The sequence below is a fragment of the Nipponia nippon genome, unplaced genomic scaffold (genome assembly GCF_047370975.1).
Source record: "Nipponia nippon isolate SJK-2023a ecotype South Korea unplaced genomic scaffold, ASM4737097v1 scaffold_26, whole genome shotgun sequence".
NCBI lineage: Eukaryota > Metazoa > Chordata > Aves > Pelecaniformes > Threskiornithidae > Nipponia > Nipponia nippon.
This window is the reverse complement of record NW_028262343.1, coordinates 3,240,206-3,260,866: the sequence shown is the minus strand read 5'-3', so window position 1 is coordinate 3,260,866 and position 20,661 is coordinate 3,240,206. Positions and strand designations below refer to the sequence as shown.

Sequence of the window (20,661 nt, the reverse complement as noted above, 5' to 3'; positions counted from 1 at the left end):
GAGGTTCGCTGCAAGGCGTGGGAGGCATGCAGACCTCGCATCAAAGCAGGAACCCAATGCAAATTATGTTGAAGGATCCGGAATCCGGACAAGCTAGGGTAGCATGGTGTAACCCCATCATTGCTGAGTTACCCGTTGTCATCTTGGGACGATGTTGCTTGCAGAAGATGAATATAGTGCTGCGTACAAATTTATCATAATGGCCACTGCCTGTGTCCGCCCATTAAAACTCACCTGGTTGACAGATAAGCCAGTGTGGGTAGAGCAGTGGCCATTGACAGAGGAAAAGAGGGCGGCTGTTCGACAATTGGTACAACGCGAACTTGACGGAGGACACATCGAACCCTCTACAAGTCCCTGGAACACCCCCATTTTCGTGATAAAGAAAAAATCGGGAGCATGGCGACTGCTACATGATCTACGTGCAGTTAATGCATGTATACAAGACATGGGCCCGCTACAAGCAGGCCTCCCTTCTCCAGCCATGGTTCCACCTGACTATCAAATAGTGGTTATGGATATTAGAGATTGCTTTTTTAGTGTTCCCTTGCATGAAGAAGATAGAGTACGCTTTGCCTTTACTGTTCCTGAGCCTAACAATCAACACTCGTGTGTGCCAGATATCAATGGAAGGTGTTACCCCAGGGCATGAAAAACTCACCAGTCTTGTGTCAAATTGCTGTAGCTGCTGCGATACGTCCTATTCGAGAAAATTTCCCTACGGTCATCATTTTCCATTACATGGATGACGTGTTATTGGCGTCCAACCAAGAGGAGTTACTGGAAAAGGCACACGTGCAGCTGATAGTCAGTTTGGAGCGACATGGGTTACACATTGAGCCTCGGAAAACACAGGTAGGACGTGCAGTAAAGTATTTAGGTACTCAACTGAGGCCACGAAGCGTGACAGCACAATCATTTGAAATTCGGACTACAGTGACAACACTCCATGAGGCACAAAAATTAATTGGACAACTATTGTGGCTTAGAAACTTTATTCCAATATCTGAGGCAGAAATGACTACCTTATATCAACTCCTGAAAGGAGGAGATTCCCCCCTAGCTCCAAGGACTCTTTCAAGAAACCATCAGGAGATTCTTAGGACAATTATGGAGCGGGCCCAGCATTGGGGTCTTGCTTGATTTACACCTGAACAACCGGTCACTGCCCTGATTTACATGACCGATACCACTGGCCATGGTTTACTAATTCAAAATAATGGTGAAAAAGGCTGGCCTTTTGCTTGGTTGTATCAAGGCAAACCAAAGACAGCTTTAATTTCTTGGCCAACATTATTATCCCAGCTTATTCTCCGCTGTCGGAGGCAAACTCAACACTTAACAGGGAAGGACCTGGAGGTCATCGCATTGCCCTGTTCTTTGGCACAGTGGGAGCTCGTACTTCCACAAGTGGGGCTCCTGCAAGCGGCGATAGCTGAATTTACGGGTCGTATTGAGGGTCTAAGACCACACCCCTGTGGGGAGATAATCCAGGTACTCCATTTTTTGCCAGCTAGTGCCATAGTTGAACAACCCACCGGAGGCCGCACGGTTTTTACCGACGCGTCATCGATTACTGGGAAAGCTGTCGTTACATGGCAGGAGGATGGTCAGTGGACCCACATTAGTTATCAAGATCAAGGGCAATCCGTGCAGTATCTTGAGGCCAAGGCGGTATGGATGGCTCTCACTCAATGGCCTGAAGAGACCTTGGATCTAATCACAGACTCTTGCTATATATATAAGTTACTAAAGAAGTGCCGATGGGCACTTGGGGCAACGTCGGAGATTGCCGGAATGTTGCTCACCGCGCTGCAAATGAGAACCGCTCCTGTCTGTCCTATCCATGTTAATAGTCATAGTTCCATACCGAGTTTTCTTTCTGCCAGGAATGAAGTAGCGGACAGCTTAGCAAAGAGCGCACTGGCGGTTGAAGAAACTTCTAACCTAAGGCGAGCTTTCCGCCTGCATGAGCTCCTCTACTGTGGAGCTCGCGGTTTAGCTAGGCTCGCTGGCATTACGTTGCAAGATGCTCGCTCTGTGATTGCTGCTTGTCCTGTGTGTTCCAAAGGTCCCCTCTGGGAGGCAGGGGTAAACCCTCGAGGGTTGCAGCCCAACCAAATATGGCAGTCTGATGTTACGATTTATGAACCCTTTAATCCACGTAAGTATCTGCATGTCACAGTTGATACCTGCAGTGGAGTTATTTTAACAACTATGCATGCTAAACAAAATGCTCTCGCAGTTATTTTACATTGGCAGGACTGTATGGCGCAACTTGTCATCCCACAAAAAATTAAAACAGATAATGGAGCGGCATATGTCAGCAAGAAGACAAAGGACTTTTGCGCGCACTGGGATATTCAGTTGAGTCATGGCATTCCCTACAACAGTACGGGCCAAAGCATTGTAGAACGCACGCACCGCACATTAAAAGGGTTACTCAACCGACTTAGGGAGGGGGAAAAGATAAGCCCAGGAACAGGGGTTCCCCCTCCCCTTGGCCCTCCCTTATTTCGGGCACAGCGTCTGTTGACGACGGCACTAATTACCTTAAATCATACCATTTGAGGGAACACCTATAAAACCCAGACTGCAACCCAGGCACATTTCCGGCTCGATGAGAACGAAGGGCCTTACCCTTTGGTTCAAGTACGGGACCTGCAAACCCGTGAATGGGGGGGGCCTTATTCCCTCCGTTGCCTGGGACGTGGGTATGCGTGTGTGCAAACCGAGAAAGGGATGCTAGAATGGGTACCAAGTCGAAATATTCGACTGTATAGACATTAATCAATCTATTGAGTCTTATCTTGACAGGTTACCATTTCCCTATGCATCCTGATGGTGTGGGGGAGTAATGAGGGAGCCGTGACGAACTACTGGCTGGATTGGGCAAAATCCATGAACGTAACGGATGCGTGTCTGTATAAGTCTTACCATATATTGATTATTTTACACGCAGCTCCCCCAGCAAGATCCAGAACTGCTGGAGCTAAGGGAGGGGGAAATGTAGTAAAGATAAGGGCTGGTGACCGGAAGATCACGTGCTGTATGGAAAGAGTTAAGGGTCGACCCTTCCTTGTCTCCGCCCCTTATAACATGACACCCTTATAACATGACACGCCTACTGCTGGGGGTATAAAGCCCGGGTCGGCTGGAGATCTGGGGGGTAACCTTGATGTGTAGTGTTTGCTACAGGGTACTGTAGGGCAGTCTCACCTTCTCTTTGGCTGTGTGCAGGGGAGAGGAGCAAGGTGACTTGCTGGGCTGTTTGCAGTTGGGCTGATAATGCTGTTTCTGTGGCCATGATTTTGTAGGAGGGGCTGGGGAAATCTGAGGGGATGTGAGAAAAAACAAACCAAAACAACTTACATTGCTGGGAGGAAATGTCTTAAAGCATTCAAATGAGAGACTGAGGGTAAATGGTTTGGGTTCCTTCTTTGATGAGTGGGGAGAAATGACCAGGTATTTAAAAGGCTCTCTAAGCTAGTGAAGGAGGTCTCACCAAGAACCAGGGCCTGGGAACTGTAGCAGACAAATTTTTTTTTTTTTTTGGCTGTTTTTAATGATAGATGTTAAGTAACCAGAGGGATGGACTGCCCACCTCATCCTGCTGTCAAATCCAGATGGTCTATGCTAAGTTTAATAATTGGAAAATAGATGTACTACTGGGAAACTGGGTGATGTGATATACTGTGATGCTCAGGTCAGACTAAACAATTGTCCTGATTTTTCCAAAATCATCAAGATAAGAGCAGTTAGACAGTCTTTAATTTAGACATTTTGCAGTGATGTTATTTTCTAATGCTAAACTCAGTCACCACTTAGTAACATTTGAGCATGGAGACAGAAGCTAATCATCCTCAGTTCAGCCAATTGCTTAACTTTGGCTCTGTCGACACCTGGCAGTGCCTTGCCAGTGTTTTAGCTCTTAGTGTAGCTGTCCTAGACACTGCTTTCTCGTCTAGGTTTTGAGCTACTTCGTGCTGTATGGCAGTTCTGCCCCATGGTGCAGGGCACAAACCCCTTCGCTTTGGAAACTCAGTTCAGGGCAGGAAAGCCTCACTGGAAAGCAGTGTTCAGGCAGTGTCTGTGCTGGTGTGACTTTTCTCTGAAGTCAGTTTTAATTTTGCACAGTTTTCAGGGAAAGGTGTGCTCCTAAAAATAGGTTGTCAGTTGATTAACTGGTATGCTGGTCACAAAAGCTCTTGGCTTAAGCCATGTGATCAGTCTGAATATTAAAGAAGCAGCAGTGAAAAGCCAGCTAAGTCAGGCAAAGGACCAAATAAAGCCTCTTTGGTGAATTTAGTTATTTTACAGGGACAATCGACTGTGTAATCATGCGACTGGTTGAAGAAACTTTTTGTAAAATGTGCATATGCATAACAGCAGGGGTTTTCAATAATAGTCTGAGCCCAGCTCCTAACACTTGGGACACCTGGCATCAGGCACCTCTTGTTTTCATGAAGCAGTGCACTAACAAAATGGTTTGCTTGCTTGATGCTCTTTCCTGAAACAAAAAGTCCAAGGGCAGGCATGTACTCACTTCTGGATATTATCTGTGCAGGGCTGGCTGCTTTGCTCTTCCGGCATGCTTGGATGCTGCATGTAGCTGTGAGTGTAGACATTTGGGTGTTTTTGATAGACTTTGCTGTTAACAGTTCAGTGACCGCATTATCTGCAAACCTTATGGCCCAGATAATGCTGGTAGTCAAGTAATCAAGCAGTGTATGAAAAACTAAGCTGTTGTAGGCCCCTGTGAAAAGAAGCTTCAGCAAGGCACATTACTTTGCTCCATGGAAAGGCCAGAAGGCATGCGGTCTCCCCAGCTGCTCTGTCTGGGCAGTCATTTAGGAGGGAAGAGATGAAACACTGTTAAGTCTTCGTTTCATTTAAGTATGAATTTTTTTTTATTTTTTGAATGTGCTCTTCTTTGCTTTGATTTTTACCATTTCTTCTGAAGTCTCCCAAAAGGAAGAGTGCTTTGTTCTGATAAGTTTGATACTGTTACATGTGGGATTCAGAAAAGAAGTTAATCACCAAGGACTGCTTCAAAATGTTAATCACCAAGGACTGCTTAGAAGTTGTTAATCACCAACAATTGAAAGCTACCAAGGACAGAGTAGAGCTAGGAAGAAAGTTAATCAGCATGCCATCAGAAACCAAGGACAGAGGAGAGGCCTGTAAGATAAGAAGGAATGCCTGAATGAAAGAGTGAGCTCAGAACAAAGATAATGGGGAGTCTGAACATAAAACAAGAAACTCCCTGAACATTGGGGAGTGTCAGCTGTGTTCTTAACAAAAGGAAACAGCCAAACCAGCATGATTAGGTGGAAAGAATCAATGAGGTCAACAAGCAGACAGCTCGAATTTGAGGATAACGACCACCAAGGACCCCTGAAAGAATCCCCAGAATTAAACAGTGCATGCTCTGGTGGGAGGGGAAATATGTTAATGATTTCTGGGAAATAATTGTAATATTAATGACTTTTCTCAGAAAATTAATGAATATGTATGTTTTAAGTTTGATAAATACCTTGCTGGCATGACCTACGGCATGAACGCTAGGTGGAGATATCCCCTGCGCATCCAGCGCTGCAATAAAGAATGCCTACTTTCTAAATGCCAAATTGGTGTTAGAAAGTTTTTGGACCGGTTTGCGGTAACAGTTTTGGCGACCCAGGTGGGACTCTGCTTCTGAACCTCGATGGATCTGTGGGATCGCAGGACCTCCAGCCGGCACCGAGGGATTCTCAGGGAGAACCTCCCATCCCCAGACCGAAGAGCTCTAAGCAAGATCCTTGGGAAGGTAAAAGGCATTCTTTAATTTTGGGGGTTGCAACCAAGTAAAGGAGATTGCCTGCCTGTCACACAAGGTGAAAGCCTTGCAGGGTTGGGCCAGGGAGGTTGCCTGCCTGTCAGATGAGGTGAAAGCCTCGCAGGGTTCGGCCAAGGAGGGACCTGCAGGTGGAGGAAAGTCCTGCTAGACAAAAGTCTGTGGGATGCCCGAGTTTCGGGTATATGGTATTTTGTGCACAAACACAGATTAAGAACTCTGGGGACGCCCAGGATTAAATTTGAGGTTTAATTGGCTGTGGTAAGACTGAATTAATATTTTGTAAAAGGTTTGGTTTAATCTCACTAAATTTTGGGTTAAGTCATTGCCCTTGTGTCTCTGTGTTAAGTTATTGTTTTGTGCTTTTGTGTCGCTCTCTTGCGAAAGTATTGTAATCAATGGTGGCCACTATATAAGCTGGATGATGGAGAAAAGTGGCCGAAAAACGGAACTTTAAGTTATAACACCTTGTTGCAATTGATGTTGTTTCTTCGGAGGGAAGGAAAATGGGATGAAGTGTTATATGCTGATATGTTCTTTACTCTGCGTGATCATCCTGAGTGGCAGAAGGATTGCGGAATAGTTCCGAGGGATCCTATGGTAATGGCTTTGAAAAAGGAGAATAAGAAAGTTGGAAAGGGGTTGAGAAGGTATTGTTCGTCATGTAGTATTGGGGAGAGATGTTTGAAATGTGAAGAGGAAGAGGAGGAAGATTTGGATTTATTAGTGGTGCTGCGGAGGAGAATGGGATAGAGGGAAGAATTGTTGAGGGAGAATGAAAACCAAGAAGGGGCTGGAGTGGGTGCAGGTATGGTACAAAGGAGTAAGGGAAATGAAGGATTTGGTCTGATAGCAGGGAAGACAAGGGGACGTCAAGGAGAGGTAATTCAAGCTCCTCTTAAGACAGGCAGTGGGTAACGAAGGACCAGTAACAGTAAAAGTGCCGTTTTCAATAACTGATCTTACAAAATGGAAAGAGGCTGCCGGGAGTTATAGAGAAAATCCGGAGCAGGTAGCCAGCATTTTTGAAATGCTAATAAAGACTCAGGATCCTGACTGGGGAGATATACAAGTCATTTTGGGAATCCTGTTTGGTAGTACCGAAAAGGATATGATTTTATGAACAGCAAGGAGGCAAGTTGAAGCTGTGGTGATTGCGGGACAAGGACAAGGGATGGTCAGCTGTCATCCAGACAGTTCAAATCACTGCGCTGTCTGTTTTCAAGTACACTAGGTTTTCAAATTTCAGGCAAGCTGGCACTGTGTGCTCCTTGAGCTACTAAAGAGTAGCACCGAGCAAAGCAGATGGCCAGTCTGCATTGTGGAGGCCTGGTGGTGCAGCAGGTTAGTGTGAGAGGGTAGGCTGATTGCAAGTATTTGTGGAAAGCATAAATATTTGCGTAGTGCTTGTAATTATTGTCAGACTGTGATGTTCATCCAGTGAGGAGATGTAAGACTAGAGAGGGAGCCGGGATGGCCGTACGCACTCATGCTTGCTGCCTGACTTGTGGGAGCCTTTGGATGAGGAAGGCTTGAAGCCAGAACCTGCTGTGGGTGTAACAAACTCCTGCCAGAGCAGCCTGGCTTTTGGATGCTCTTGCATTGGGCTCTTGGGGACCCAGGACTTGGAAAGATCACAGGACTTTGAAGGAGCTCTGTAGGTATAGACCAGGATTTTCAAGGCCTGCCTGCTGGCAGAAGTCATGGACCTTGGGTTGTCTGGGTTGCCTTGTTCTGAAAACTGCAAAGTGCCTTTGTTCTGCAAAACTCATCCTTCGGAGGAGCTCTTGTTTAACAATAAGCTAAATCTGTAAAAGATCTGCAACAGTAATTGCTTTTCATCACAGCCTGATTATTTAGCATGTCAAGAATTTGTTACCAGCTTGCACTTCAGCACCAGTAGGTCCTGAGCCCCTGGGCAGACCCTCACTGTAGTCGAGGGAGGCAGAGGTGAGGTGAGATGGGCCATGTCTATGGTAAAGCATGTGGCATCAGAGAGACTGTGTAGTTTAGCTGCACGTTGACAGCAACCTTTTAACAGGGAACTCGTAGAGGTGGGCTTTGAAGTCTGTCAACCAAAGATAACATCTTTGAAACCTCTTGGGTCAGTAGGTTGTGGCCAGCATCTTACTCTTTGGGACAGAGATTGTTTTCATTTATTTTTGGATAACACATATTTCATTGCGGCCCGCTTTGTAATGTAGTTAGTCATAACCAGAGTTTAAAAAAACAAACAAACAAAAAAAGCACCCACCCAAATTTGGAACTGTGGCTGAATAACCTAACTAACTTTCTATGGTTTCCATGGCTATTCAGAGTGCTTAAAGGAGTGCATCTGAAATAAGATGGGTACACTGGTATTTTTCACAAATATTGCCAATTTACAGGGTACATACCAACTATTATAAACTATCATTAAAGTTTCTCTAAGTAATGTGGAACAATGCATAAATGACCTATATATTCTATTAAAGTATTTGTTGCTTTAAATAACAGCTCCAGGGACCCAGGACTGGAAAAGCAGACACATTGCTGGATGTGGCTGAGGTTTCACTGGCACAGCTCTCTAGCACCTGGCTTAGGAAAATGTTGTTCCATTTACAAATGCCAAAGCTGCATACCTTTTTTCATTCTTTAGTATAGTTTTTAACCTTATGGTGAGTATGGCCAGCAGTTGAAGTTCATCCTGGATACTTTGGACCTGTCTGATACAGATTGAAAGGACCTTTAGTCTTAATCTATTCCCCCCCTCAATAATTCTGAAGTGGATTATACTTTTCTGGTATGTTTTTGTTTTGAAATGTTAATTGCTCCGTTTGTTTGCTGAATTGTTAACTTGCCATAGCTTCCTTATTTCTTGGATTTGTCGTTGATGCTGTAGAAATTAACTTAATTTCACTACATATAAAAATTAAAATTGCCATTCAGCCACCACTGTCTTCTATTTTGAAAGTATACTTGCATGATGTGCTTATGCACATCATAGTATTTTTAATTTCCAGCTTTGGTGCCAACATGAGCCTATTCTGTTTATTCCCCACAATTGGAGCTTTGTGTGTTTGGGGGAGAATTTCTGTTTTGCAACAGCAGCAGTTTTAGCAGCTGCGTGCTTTGAGGCCCCTGTCCCCTCTGGCGTGAGATCCAGCGAACTGAGAGAAGGGCAGAGTGGGACCCAGGTTGGACTGTCCCTGTTTCATTTGTTCTGCAAACCGAAGAGCTGTTGTCAAGTGAGGCAAGGTCCTGTTTCATACACCCTTTGTGCAGGGCTCAAGGCAGGAAGCCTGAGCTTGGGTATTGCAGCAGATAGATAGGCAAGGAAATAATAAGCTGGGAGTCTTTTCAAGATGCTTCTTAAAAATGATTTGAGGCTCTTTGATCAATCAATCTGGTTGTGAGACTCTTGTGGAGTTATATCAGATATGCGCATCTGCAAACACACATGTGAAACCCCCTTCTCTGGGGGCCTCTCAACATTTGCACATCCCCTCCAAAGGCTGAGGAAACACAGGGAAAAAGCAGCCTCGGACTTGTTCTTGGTGTGCTCAAGCCCCTGGCACTGGCAGCGCACTGCCCCTGCACTGCACACTAGCCACAGGGAGCTCCCCAAAAATGGGAATGCTGAGGGGTGAGGTTGCTCTGGGTCTGCAGCAGTGAGACATGGAAGAGAGGTTCCCTGCTCCTGGCCACCTGCTGACATCCAAAAATTCCTCCTGTGGTTGTGACTGCTGGGTTAAGGAAGGGAGCCATATGAAGCTGCTGCCTGTTGCAAGAAAGGGCCTGGCCAAGGACACTGCTGCGTTATGTATAAAAATAAGGCATATATTTATATCTTTATATATGACTTTTCTTAAAGTAGAAGGCAAGGAAGATGAATCCAGCTGCTTTGAACGTTGATGATACTGTTGACAGCAAGGAAATAATGAGCCCCAAGCTAGATCCCTTTCAGGATTTGTTCAATACCTTTTTCCCTGTTGAATAAGGCAATTATGTGCTTTTTGCTATGCTGCTTGATTTTTTTTCTTGGTGAACCCTCAGATAGTTGCAGGTAGAAAAGAACTAAAAATACACAAGGAATTCTGTCTCTAATAGCATTTAAATATTGGAGACAGAATTGGCTAAATATCAGCTAAAGTGTGATTTGGTATTATTTTCCTTGCAGCTTTGTGGGGTTGTGTTTTGTTTTGTTTTGTTTTTTTCCTTGCCATCTTGCAAGTGGAATCACCACTTTCACCTTTGCAAAGTGTGTCTAAATAACTGTGAAGTTGCATTTCTTCTCTGGCAGTACAAGATTGTGCCATTGTATTTTGGGTCCTTCGGCTATCTTTTGCTTTGTTTGCAGTAAGCAAAATATTTCCAGGTTCTTTTTCTACTGCCCGAGATATATAGAACTGTCAATGTGGTTTTTGTTTGGTTGGGGTTTTTTTAGTTGTTGTCTGTTTATAAAGTGTTCAGCACAACTGTCCCAAAGTGTGGCTTAAACAGTTTTCCCTCCCCCCTTTAATTTGCTCAAAGTCTTTAGTAGCATAAAAAGTTCCCTAGGAAAAAAAAAATGTTTTTGTCTGTGTGTACGCCAGAAAGGGCACCTTAAAAAGGACAGTGTGGCTCTGGTGAATTGAAATGGATCTGTACAGCTTGTTGTAAAACAAAACCCATCTCTAGCTTGTCTTAAAAACAAAATCATTTTGTCTGTACTTTAAAAGTAAACAGTTTTAGAGTCTGTGCCCTACTTGTGCAGATTTGTTTTTTCCACTATGGAGGGGATAAGAGTGTATTGCAGGAAATAGAGCTTGATCATTGCAATGCCTATTCTGCTGGGTGAAACGTGCCAGGACCATGAGCTGCATAGAGATAGCAGAGCGCAGGATTAAGAAATCAGGAGCAGTTCCTCCTCATCCTTAGTGTGGGGAAAAACTAGAAACTGGTGTGCTTAAACCTAGTGACTTTTGATAAACAAGACAGTCTGCTTCTACTTAAATATCAGCTGGGAGGAGATGACTTAAGAAATTCTGGAGTTTTACAGGAAGTCTCTCAGCTTCCCTGTCTGACTTTTGTGATAGAAACCTAGTGATCATGATGGAATGACTTGTGGTTTTGTCTTGCTTTCCAGTTGGCCTGCTGCTGCAGTACTGCTGCTTGTTCCTTGTGCTGCAAATGCTGCCCCGAGATAAAACGGTCAACAAGCACCCGCTTCATGTATGCGCTTTATTTCATCCTGGTGACTATCATCTGTTGTGTCATGATGTCAACAACAGTAGCTAATTAAATGAAAACACACGTCAGTAAGAGAGATTAACCCACTACTGCCCCTAAAAGGAAATGGGGCTCCTTCCACATCTCTTCATGTATAGGGGTGCTCCCTCAGAAGAGGCAGTTGATTCCCTCTACCCACCCACTTCCAAACCCAAATGGGATGATTTTCCATTTTCAGCCTCTTCCTGTCAATTGCTCATCCGTCGAGTGTGTTTCACAACAGGAAGAGTCAAGGATCACAGGACTTGCAGCCTTCCTCCTCTTTCGTTGTGCAGAAACCCACTGCAATAAACCTATCCCAGGTTTGTTGCACTGGTAGTGTCAGTAGAGGCTGTTAGGGGACATGTTACAGTAGAACAAATCAATTCAGTCTAATGTTGAGTTCGTCTCTGGCAACTATTTTAGTAGCAGAAGAAGCAAATTAGAAAATAACTCTTCAAGTATTGTGTTTATAATTTTAATTCTATGTTCTTGGTGTTATGTGACACACTACTGCAATGCACAATGCTGTGGATCCTTTACAAGGGGTTTTCTTCAGTGTGCCTTGAGTCATCGTGTTCACATGGCCTCTGACCACAGCAGATATTGTTTATCTCTAATTGTCTTTTTAATTAAAAGAGCTTCAAAAGCATGAAAGGAGCTGCGGCTAAAACTAGATTTTAAAATTCAAGTTTCTTTCAGAGTTTTAATATAACTTTCCTGAGCTAAATGCTCACCAATGGCTGGATTGCTTAATTTTTAAAAATTAAATTATGTGGGACTGAAACTTAGTTTCTGCACCAAACTTGGCATCAGGCCTGCTTCAAGGTTGTGAATGTGCTTGCCCTGGAGGTTCAGGCAGCCTCCATTGCTGAGGGCATCTAGTTGTTTTGTGTTATCCTCCCAAGAGGGAGTGCTAGTGAGTGCACAGTGTTGGGGAATTTTTATGGTACCCCTCGAGGCAAATTAAACACACGTTTGTGCTTAAATATAAAAAAAAAAAATATATTAATGAACAATGCATTGGGCAGAGTCCTACTGCAATAAGCAGTTCTACAAGGAGTCTGCAAAGATGTGTCACAAAGCAAATTCCTTATATACACTTGCACCAGCACCAATCTCCTGAGCAGTTGCATGGGAGCACCTCAGCCTGGCTGTGGGTCCATCCTCCAGCCCAGCTCTGCTGCCCAAAGGTGGCCCCTGAGCTTGGGCCCCTGAGCACTTGCATTCCAGGATGGCTACAAGACAATGCTGAGGCTGTTTCTTATCTCATCACCAAGGGAAACCTCACTCCCTTGAAGGGAGTCTTTCTGTCTCTGGCATCCCTGCTTCCAGCCAGTTTAACCCCTTCTTGCAGTTGGGTCTTCTTGCCCTCCATGCCAGATCATTCCTCAGTCACAAAGTACCACTGCTGAGCAGTTAAAATTTGAATTTCCCCTTCCACAGTTAAGGTTGTTTCTTCATTTAACCACTTGCTGATCGAGTTGATGCCCTGCTTACCTTCTGCGCTTGACTTTCTGTGAAACACTTCCCTCTGCAGCAGCCTGAGTCCAGAAGCTGGTTGTAGCACCCCGTGCCTGCAACACAGATGAACCGACAGGCTTATGCTGGGGCTAGTTTCAGGGTTTCTGTGCTCTGCTGCCAGTGACCTTTCCTTCTGCCCAGTATACCCTCTTTGTACGTTCTGTCCTAATTTTCATTTAATTAATTTAATTTCATTTTAATTTTCATTTAATTTCATTAAATTGTCATTTAATATCGCTTTGCTTGGGTTATCCCAATATCACCTTCTTACCCCCAGTCACCAGAAGTTGCCGATGGCCCTGTAAGAGTGCCCAGTACAGACATGATGCTTGTCTGTGAGCTGCGACTTAAAAACTGTTCAACGTGTGCGTGCTGAAATTGCTTGCCAGGAATTACTTAGACTTACTAGATGCTTAGATTGGCAATAAAGTGAACAAACCAAGAAACTCAAGTGTGTGGGAGACAAATTATGTGCTCATATCCAAATTTCATAAAGTCGTTTTCCATCAGTAGTGTGGTTTTAATGCAGCTTGTATCCCTAATAAAATATACTTTCTCTTTATCCAACAGAAAAGTGATTCAAGAAGCCTTCAACAACATGCTTTTCAGTATTGCCAAATTTCTTTTCTAGTTCATAGTCTTGAAAGCTCAGTGTGGGAAGAAATGGCACAAAGAATAGCTTTTAGCATGAAGTGGAAAGATAATCACCCTCTTAATTTAGAGCATTTGATGTCTTTGAATGAGAAATGGACCATCTGAAAGTAGGCTTTCTTATTATTATCTGCTCTCTAATTTAATAATTATGTTTGGGGCTGTTAAAAGTTCAAAGACTCCTGAAGCTAATTCAGCCCAGTTGTAATACCACCTTCAAAATATTTATCCAGTTTTGGCTTCCCAGTGATGAACTGTGTTTTGAAAGTGCTGGCCACTTATTGATTCCTTAGCTTTTGGCTGGATCGTGGAGCACTCCTAGCTCCTGAAGCCAGGCTGTAAGCAAACACTTTGCATGATGCTTCTAGGACCTCACTCTCTCTTTCTTGAGAGGGGACAGAATTGTAATTAATTTTAATTAGAATTTTTTAAATTTTGTATTTAAATAAAAATTAACATTTAAAATTTTATTGCAGTCCTTTACGGAGCCATAATCTTGGCAGGGAACTGTGTGTCTGTTTTACCAGTTTAGAGATCAAATACTCGTACTGATGTTACGTGAAAGGAATCACACTCTTGTCAGTGAGATGTTTTTTTGTTTAATTGGCCATAAATTCCCAAGTGTGAAGTAGTTCTAAAAATATTTATTGTAGCACTGTAGCCTTTGGTCCTTTGGCATTATTTTGAGAGGAAGCAACAGCAAATATACATCTCTTATGGACACTTTAAAGAGAGATTTAAAAAAAAATGTTTGTATTTGTTTTGCAGTATTTATCCACCTCCATGGTCATGCATTCTGTCTATTAAAACACATTTAGGACAGTTTTTCAGTTCCCGAGGTGCCAGACTCTGCAGGTGCCAGCCCAGAGCTGGGGACCAGCTCTGTGCCCTGCAATATGGCTGGAAAAATGAGTCACTGTCCCAGGGAGCACAACTTCCACATCCTTGCCAAAGTTGGCAGGTAGATGAAGCCATGTGTAAGTGGGAGGACACGGTACCTTTGGAATATTTGGTTATGGTTTCAAAACCTTGGTTCCTAATCTAAATGGCAGCATTTTGAGGACATTGTATTTTGTGGTGAGCCTTAAGAATTGAACAAAGAAAAGGCAGTTATCTTTTGGGGGGAGTTTTTTCTCTCTTCTTTTCACTCTTCTTCCCCATCTCCTGAGCTGTTCCTGCACCCACGGGACACCAAGGGAGAGAGGCCCAAAGAGTTAAATTATGAAAAATGTGCAAAGAAATGAAGGCATTTGTGTTTGATCTCTGGGGAAGAAGCAAGAGGCAGTGAAGCGGTAGGGAGGGAGTGGATGGTTTTGACCAGGAAAATAGTTTGAATAGTAGCGTGAAGAATAGATTTCAGAGGAGCAAGGTTGTGCATCAAGGAAAAAGATGGGGTACAGCATCAGTCAAGACATGAGAGCCTCAGTGATGGGGACAGAAAGGCAGAAAAGACCAATATGCAGTTACACAAAATGAAGCAAAGCAGGACCCAACTTGAAGTGCTTCTATGCCTTGATCCATGTATTTTTTTTCCCCAGTTATTCTGGGGTTGTTTGGTTTGGTTTGGTTTGTTTTTTTGAGAAACAGGTACAGCTTTACCCACAAATGTTCTGTTGAAGCAAAACCTTGCATTTCACAGGCTTTGAAAGGATAATTGAGGGAAGAAGAGGGAGAGAATTGTTTTGGTCTGTCGAAATAGTGTTTTATTTTGTTTTTTTTTTTGTTAAAGCTGTTTCAAAACTAGTGGTTTCATCCCAAAGATATTCATGCCCTACTTAAATAATAAAAGGAAAATCAGAAAGAGGTTTTCAGGAAAACAAACATCAGTAAAAAACAGTTCAGTTGTGTCAAAGTATTTCAATTCTAGATGATTACATGTTCTGGCAGAGCATGCTTTCAGACTTGTTTCCCCAGCCAGGTTTATATTGTGGCCCTTAACAGCATTACAGTATGTTGAAACCCAAATTTGCTACCAAAAAAGAGTTTTTAAGTGCAGCTGCCCACTGCCTATTTCTGATAAGAATTTAGCCATAGATGCAAGCTGGCATGTGTTTTGGTCCAATGATTGTTTTTTGTTTTCCTATTCCATTTCTCACCTGCTCAAGACAGGTGGTTCTACCTGTGGTTTTTTTCCCCCTTGTCTCCCCACCTACACAGATTTTCTTTCATGCTTCCTCTGTTTCCATAACAAATTTCATCTGCCGCATTCTTCCTCTGCTGGATGAGGACATCCAGATGAAAGCAGTCTCCTTTGGGCTTCTCTGGCTCTTCAGGCCCATTTCTACACACTTCTTCCTTCCCATTCCCCCCTCCGATGCTGTTTCCCGCACTCCAGCATTCACATGTCTGGGCGTAGACAGACCCAAGCTTGGAGGTGGCTGAGCCCCAGCTGGCTGGAGCCTGCATGCAGTATGGCTGCATCAGCTTGCTTCTGCACCGCGCTTATTTCAGGTGCCAGCAGCTTGCAGTGCAGGGAAACCAAGTTCAGGGCAGTCTGTCCCTGTTCCTGTTGATACAAAAATTCACAGATGCTTCTCCTCACAGTCCGAATCCCCCCAAGGGAGAAATGGAGTATTCAGAGAGTCCCTGAAATGAAACTCAATAGCAACGAAGTTACCATTAAGCAGGTATCCTTTATTGCAGTGCTGGGCAGCACTGGGGATTCTCCACCATAAGTGCTCCACCGATTTGGTAGACTTTCAGAGATTATATACTATAAAATCCTACATATTCACAGGATTTCCGAGAACTCATTTACATAAACATGAGATTTCCTGGAACTTATTAACATATGCAGATGTCCGATCCGCATGGGCAGTCGTCTCCGTGGTGGTCTTCAGGTGGTCTTTGGGGGTCTTCAGACGAAGGCTTGTAGTCTTCTTCACCGTGTTCGCCGATTGACCTTTGCTTCTGCGCAAACTCAGTCCCGGGATCACTTAAACGGTGTCCTTCGAGGCGGCTGTTGTCGTTCTTCTGTGACTTCCTATCTTCCGTGCATTTGTTCTCCCAAGGCCCAGTTGTCTGAGATGGGATTATCCCGGAGCCCCCTTACCTTGCAACCATTCTAACTACTCTCTACATCCCAAAGGCCTTTCTTTTGTTTAGTTAAGGAGGAAGATATTTAAAATATCCTCCTTGCCCCTAGGCTTTAATTCTTTCAGGAGGTATTTTGATGCAGTGGCTTTGTCTATCTTGGCTTTAACCCTTTCATTCCCCCCCTTTCTTTAAACTTTGTAAATTTCTTTACAAAGGTCTTAAGTTTTCATATTTTATCACCTTAGGCAAGGCCCAAACTCTCATAGCCAATTTCTTCAGCTTATACCACAAAAGGCAATTGACAACTGTTAGTATAGTAACAAACACCAATAATATCAAGAGTGGGTGGACTAGAACGGTCAAAGTTTTCTCTGCAGAGGGTGAGTATCCCACAAAGATATCCCACCAGTGATGGGCGGTATCATCTTTAATTTGACTAGACAGTCCAACAAGTTTGTCCTTAGTTATTACTGTTTTAACGATGGACTCAGCCAGTGTCTTATTTCGTTTCTTTAAATGTTCTCCGAGTTCCTGAGATTGGTTTAAGATTTTGTTTAATTTTTCCAGAGGTGTGCTTGCCCGACTTCTATTTAGGCTCTCATAATGCCAAAACGTTGCCACTTGTTCTTCTGTATATGTGAAAAATGAATACGTTTCACATAAAGGGAGTGATTAGGTGATATTCTTCAACTACCGATCAGTTCTTAGTCACTAAACACACGTGCCTGGCATAAATTTCTACAGACGTTCCAAACGCATCAGGAGACAGGATTATCCATTTGCAGTTGTTAACAGAATGTTCTAATAAGCATGGTTCATATAACTGAGATGATTGTTGTCCACATAAGATACCGTCAGAGGTGGTTTCACCAAGATCTAAATCATATGTTTGTCTCAGGCAGTGGCAAAGATTTTTCAGGAATTCTACTTAATACCTCAACTTGTTCCGCAGCTCGTCTCGCCTCGTGATCAGCCAATTTATTTCCCACTTCCCTGTCAGTGTTACCTTTCTGATGCCCTTTGCAGTGCATAATCACTCGCCACTGCTGACGGAAGTTGTACAGCATCTGAAAGTCGCAAAATTATATCTGCATGTTTTATACCTTTCCCTTGAGCAGTTAAGAGTCCTCGTTCTTTCCGAATTGCTCCATGGGCATGGACTACACCAAAGGCATACTTTGAATCTGTTCGCAGTCCTTTGGCAAGCTCCAACGCCCTCACTAGAGCAATTATTTCGGATTTCGGCTCGTTGTGCAGATGTGCCCTTAGGGAGTGACTTTGCTTCCACCAGTTGGTCTGTGGCGGTCGCAGCGTATCCCGCCATTCGAACTCCATTCTTTACAAAACTGCTCCCATCAGTATACCGCGTGTGGTCGGCTTCCTCTTCCTCCGGCGGCTCCTCCTTCAGGTCTGGTCTGCTTGCATCTTTTACCGTGGCTGGTTCTGGGGTCCTGCAGATGGTTTCCTTTCGGTCGTTCCCGAGCTGTCTTTGTCCCTTAGAAATCACGAATCCCGGGTATGTTACTTCTTTTTTTTTTTTTTTTTTTTTCCCCCACCCCCTCCCCAAGATCTGGGCTTTCTGTAATGAGACTCGGTAACCACTTAGTCCGAGAAAATTTAACAAGCTCACAGTCCGTTCTTTGCATTCTTCGTCCTTTTCTGTGGCTATTAAAATATCATCCACATATTGCAAAAGAATCCCGTTTCCTGGGGGCCTCCCCCAGGTCTCTAATTCCTTAGCTAATTGATTTCCAAAAATGGTAGGGCTATTTTAAATCCTATGACCTGGTAACACTGTCCAGGTCAGTTGGGTTTTTCGTCCTGTATCGGGGTTTTCCCATTCAAAGGCAAACAAACTGCGGCTTTCTGGAGCCAAGGTAAGGCAAAAGAATGCACCCTTTAAATCTAATACAGTAAACCATTCATAGGTTTCCTTTAAACTAGTCAGCAGAGTATATGGGTTTGCCACTACCGGATACAAATCTTCAACTATTTGATTTACTGCCCGCAAATCTTGCACCAATCGATAAGTTTTGCCATCAGGCTTTTTGACAGGCAGAATGGGAGCGTTATATTCTGAAGAGCATTCAATTAATAGTCCAAATTTTATAAGCTCTTGTATAATACTTTTTACCCCTCGCCTATCTTCCAATCTCAAGGGGTATCGTTTTATCTTAACCGCTCGTGCCCCTTCTTTGAGTTTAACAACAACCAATTCAGCATTTTTAGCCTTTCCGGGTATTCCTGAGGCCCACGCTCCTGGGTATACCTGGTCTTTTATTTCTTGTATAATTTCTTCTTCTCCGGTTTGGGGTTCAGTAAGAACCAAACTTAAAATTTCAATGTGTTTTTTGTCTGGCATTTTAAATTCAGTTTCCCCGTTTCTAAATTTTATTTTGGGATTTAGTTGTTCTAATAGGTCCCTCCCCAGTAACGGTCTAGGAGCCTCAGGCAGGTAGAGAAATTTGTGAATCCCCACGCTCTTCCCAATTCTAAATTTTAGCGGTTTCAAGAAAAAAGCTTTTTCAACCTGCCCGGTTGCTCCCACAACATTAACATTTTGTTCACTTATAGGTAATAAGGTTTGATTCAATACAGAGAATGTGGCACCCGTGCCTATCAAAAATTCTACAGGTTTCTCTTCTTTCCCTAGCTGAACTTTTACCAAGGGTTCCTCTAGGGAGGATTCCCCTAGTCCCCGTCAATCATTCTCTTGTAATTCTGCCACAGTCTTCAAATTACATGTCTCCTGTGGGCATTCCTTTTTCCAATGTCCAAGCTCTTTACAATAAGCGCATTGGTTATATCTCAAACTACCCCTTCCTCTATTATCCATTCTTTTCCCTATTTGCCCAGCTCCTCCTTTTTGCATTCTTTCCAAATTTTGCTGAGCTAATGCAGCCACTATCTCCTTTCCCAGTTTCCTTCTGTCCTCCCCCTCCCTTTTCCAATATACTCTCCACGCTTCCTCCAGCAACTTTTCTAAATTCTTTATATCTGGTTAATAATCCACTCAAACCTTTTCACAACCCCACTTGGGTCCTCCCTGTACCCCTTGACTGCATCCTTCCACTTATCCATATCATCCATCTGGAAAGGCACCCTTATTACCTTGGGTCCCCCAGGGCCCATTGCCTGCCTTAAAGGCGCCTCTATAATAGGTCTTATTTTACTGCGGGTCCTGGTCGTAACTGGGGTATGTCTCGAGGAAACAGAGGGTCCCACATCTCCTTCCGAAACCTCCTCCTCACTGTCTGGGACCGTTGGAGAGGTTGAAGTTGAAGCTGATCCCGGACCCAGGGGTGCCACATAGTCCTCTATCCTTTCTTCCGCCTTTCTGGGTTTCTCTTTCACCTTCAGACACCTCTGTCCAATACTACGTGCTGAACAACATTGCTTCAACTTCCTTAACTCTTTCTGATTTTCCTTCTCCAAAGCTAACACCATGGGATCTTGGGGAGCAAAATTAAAACCACAATCTTTCTGCCACTCAGGCTGATTTCGGAGGGTGAAAAACACATCCGCATACATAGCTTTGTCCCATTTTCCCTCCCTCCTTAAAATAACAGGAGTTGCAGCAAGGCATTATACTTCAGAGTCCCATTCAAAGGCCACTTCCCTTCATCATCTAATTTATACAATGGCCACCACTGATTACAATACTTAATTAGAGTTTTCTTATTCACATTTCCTCCAGGAGGACCCCCTATGTCCTTCCAGTGATATAAAATGCAACCTAATGGAGATTTCTTTGGTATCTCTTTACTTTGTTGTGACCCTCCCATTTTATTGGTCCCAGTTCTCTCCTGTATTCCCGCAGTATCTTAACAGTTAGTTCCACGGTTCACACTTTACCACTTAGAGGGTTACAGAATTACTGTTTTACATCCGTACAACCTCTTTCTTTTGCTTTGTCCGTCTCCGGCTGTTTCCCTTGCGGGACAACGAAACCGCGGATCAGGACTCCGCACTAACTTTGTACTAAGAGTACGTCTCATTCACACATGCACAGGACAGTATACACACTTTTGACAACAAAATGCTCAAATACCAATACAATGAACAAAAAATCCTAAAAGCAAACACAGAGCAACTACTTGTCCTTATAACATGCCAAACACAATCCCCAAATCAAATAACCGAGTTCCAAAGCCAAGATCCAATATACCCAAAAGCAAGAATTCACAAATAACCACCAAATGAGCACCAAAGTGCTCCCCAGTGTATACCTTTAAGGCGCTAGCAGCCTGGTATACTCCACCCAGCGTGAACCACTCACGGCTTACAGGGGTTTCCGACAAATGACTAGTCCCAAACCAAACTTAAGAAAGAATACCTTTTTCCGAAGATGGTCCTTGTCTGCTCCCGCAGTGATCCAATTGAGG

At 43.7% G+C, this 20,661-nt stretch overlaps 1 long non-coding RNA gene across 1 annotated transcript in view; it reads left to right on the top strand.

The window, feature by feature from the left end:
* LOC148055161 (uncharacterized) overlaps window positions 1-20,661 on the top strand; it is a 123,749-nt gene that overhangs the window by 13,309 nt on the left and 89,779 nt on the right. The gene's annotated exons all lie outside the window — the stretch shown is intronic.